The sequence below is a fragment of the Egretta garzetta genome, unplaced genomic scaffold (assembly GCF_000687185.1).
Source record: "Egretta garzetta isolate BGI_Z169 unplaced genomic scaffold, ASM68718v1 scaffold644, whole genome shotgun sequence".
In the NCBI taxonomy this organism is placed as follows: domain Eukaryota; kingdom Metazoa; phylum Chordata; class Aves; order Pelecaniformes; family Ardeidae; genus Egretta; species Egretta garzetta.
This window is the reverse complement of record NW_009259452.1, coordinates 508,573-511,712: the sequence shown is the minus strand read 5'-3', so window position 1 is coordinate 511,712 and position 3,140 is coordinate 508,573.

Genomic DNA, 3,140 nt, shown 5'->3' with positions numbered 1-3,140 from the left:
AGCTGGTAGAGCTAAATGTTTCACTCACTCCTCAGAGAGCTCAGAGCTCCTCTTCATATCTTAAGAAGTCAGTGAAGCACTAACTTCTTTCTTCTGAAACCCAACTCCAAGGAGAAATGACACTAGCATCCATAAAAATAACTGTCTGGCTGGTGTTTGCTATTGGATTCTTGAGCCCAGTGTAGAACAGCAATTTTCATAACAAGTCAGACCCTGCAGGACCCCCATTTCAGCTTGGTCCATTTTAAGAAGTCATTGCACACTTCGTGTGTGGCAGAGAAAGGAACAACTTTGTCTTGTGTCCCTGTGTGCTCCCAACTCAAAATTACTGATATTTCATGCATTTTCAGGGGGTGTCCTTCCCACCTTCTGCCTACACTAAACATGTGACATGAGCCTCTGAGAAACTGTATTTTCTTTGAAAATTACTGTTGTCATTACTACCACTGACCAATGGCTATGGGTCCCACTCAGGCTCAGCTGAGAAGAGGCAGTGCCACAGAGAGCTTGGAGCCTGGGTATTGCTGCTCTGGAGCCAGGGCAGGCTCTGCTCCATGGGAGGGAGGATGCCCCTCTGTTTGCCCAGGAAAGAAGGCTGAACACAGGCAGCTTCAGACACAGCCACTGCACATGGCACTCCATTCATCCATCCTACGGCTGCCAAACCATGGCCTTGGATGCTCACGGGGTTCAGATGCTGAGCTGTGACCTGCAGCACAGTTGGGCCTGTTGACAAGCAAGCAAATCCTGCTCAAAGGGTGCTACAGACAGTGGGGACATACCAGCAGGGCTTACAGCAAAGCCGCTGGAGCCCACCAGGCACTAACAACTCATGTGTAAATTACCTCATTCACCTTTTTGGTAATGTATTCTCATCCAGAACCCTTTTGTTTGATTCCTCTCATTTATTTCAGAGAGTTATTTTCTCTTAAATTATTCCTGTTTTTTAAACAGAATCTCTATTCAGAGTTAATTTTGGCTAGATTGTTAAGACAAGGCCATGTCTTACATCTATCAGAAGCGCTCTAGTGTCTCTGTCAGACAGTGAACATGGATTCATAAGCACAGATGTAGCAGGATCATACTTTCTGGGGTTCACAGGAAGGTATAGTCATAATTATAGCATGAAATATCATGCTTATTCAGTATTCACTGCATCAAGTAAGACTTGATGATTGACACAGCTAGGAACTGCCTCTGCTTCCTTCATGCTCAAATCACATTACTGGCTTGTCAAAGTGGAATCTGTAAGTACAATAAGGTCTTCATTACATTGTCTAAACAAAGTGCTGGTGAATGTAAAATAAATATTAGAATGATGAGCTCATCAGAGTTTCCATTATCACTATCCCAGCCAAAAGTAGTACCATCTCCACCATTCTGTACCATTTAAGTCAAGCACTGGTCCACAATATCTAATACATCCTTATTAACTACTAGTCTGTTCCCTGTCTTTTGATATATACACAAATGTCATTTCCTATGACAGGGTGGTCAATGGGCCACCGCTGTAAAACATGCATAAAATGCCCATAAAATATCCATTGACTTCATATAGTCCATGACTTGTGTTCCATCATTACGGTGGCCACTTAAGACAGGAGAGAGTGTTATTTTTGGAATTATTTGGCACTGCTGCACTTGCAGTTGTTGGCTCACTGCTGCACATGCCTGTCTTCTTGTGAGGCTAGTCCTCCACTGGTTCATGTGGTTCCTGCTATAATACTTCCTACAACATATAATGCGCATCATGGGCTACAACAATTTAAAGGTATATCTGTTACAGTCTCCACCCCTTGGCACTTTGGGTGAGGGTTTAACATTTGCAATGAACTCCTATCCTAACCCTGTCCCTTGTCTTTTCACTCGCATAGGTGTATCCGTGGGCCACAGTCCCATAAGGGAGTGCATGCTCCAGCAGGAGAAGGACAATAATTCCTGCAGGGCCAGGAGAAGGAGGGTGGCCACTGTGAGGGCCTTGCTGTGACCAAGGGACCCCCTGGGCCAGGGGTGCTGTGGGCCCATCTCTGCCACTGCACAGGTTGTGCAACCAACAAGGGGCTGCCAGCTACTGAGGAGTTGCCTCTGCTGCTAAAGAGCTGGAGGAGTGCAAACCAGCTACTGCTCAGGCACTTGATGGGCTCTAGCCTCCAGGCTGCATGGGAAAGGGCTTGAGGTCAGGAGTTTGCCATGGCCTCAGCCCAGAGGTTGATTCCTTATGGGAGCTTTGCACGGGGCCCTCACCTGGGCTGTGGACTAGATGGGAGCTTCGTTCTTCAAGCAGTATCCCAAGAGGATCAGCAAGACATGCTGCATAAGAGATGTTTTCTTTGTTCCCCTGCCATAGCTGACAAAGAGGGCTGCAGGGAACCTGTGTTGGAACAGTGAATACCTAATGGCTACAAAGTGACCTGGCCCAAGTGACTTCAGAGAAGACAAGGAGTCATTCCTGCGCTTGGGCTTCATAAATGGACACAGGGAACTGCAAGAGCACATCTTTGGCAGGGCTGCATCAGTGGGACAAGGTTGATTTGGGAACCTGGGCACAGACCAGCAGCACAAAATGCTTTTGGAGAAGGACAGGCTTGAGGGAGGCTGGGGAGAAGATCACAGTACTTGCTCTGCAGGGAGGTGCACTGTGACCAGGGCAGCCCCTGACCGCCTGAGTCCCAGTGCAAAGCCCCCAGGAAGTGCTCAGGATAGCTTCATGGATGGTGGGGGCTGGTGACTGGCAGGGCAAGTGTGAGAAAATTTTGCACAGGAACCTACTTCCCTTCTTTCTGGTACCAGCCAGAGCAACTATGAGTGCAGTGATGAGGTAAGGAAATGAATGCTTTTCAGGGAGAAGATGACCGGAGATGCCCAAGCAGACAGACCAGAGGCTGAGTAGAGCTGTATGAGGGCCTTTCCATGCCTTCAGACTCCTGATGCCCTCAGGGATGGGGGACTGTCGCGGATGGAGTGAGAGGGAGGCAAAAATAATGTGGTTTATTGGTGTAAAACAGTGAGTTAACAAAGTTCAGTGGTAACTGCGACAATAGTTTGAGATTCGATGGCAAGGTACACTTTGTTATTTACTGCACAGAGGACAGGGTCAGACAAGACTGTCAGGGAGACCCTCCCGTTGAGTCACGAGGTTC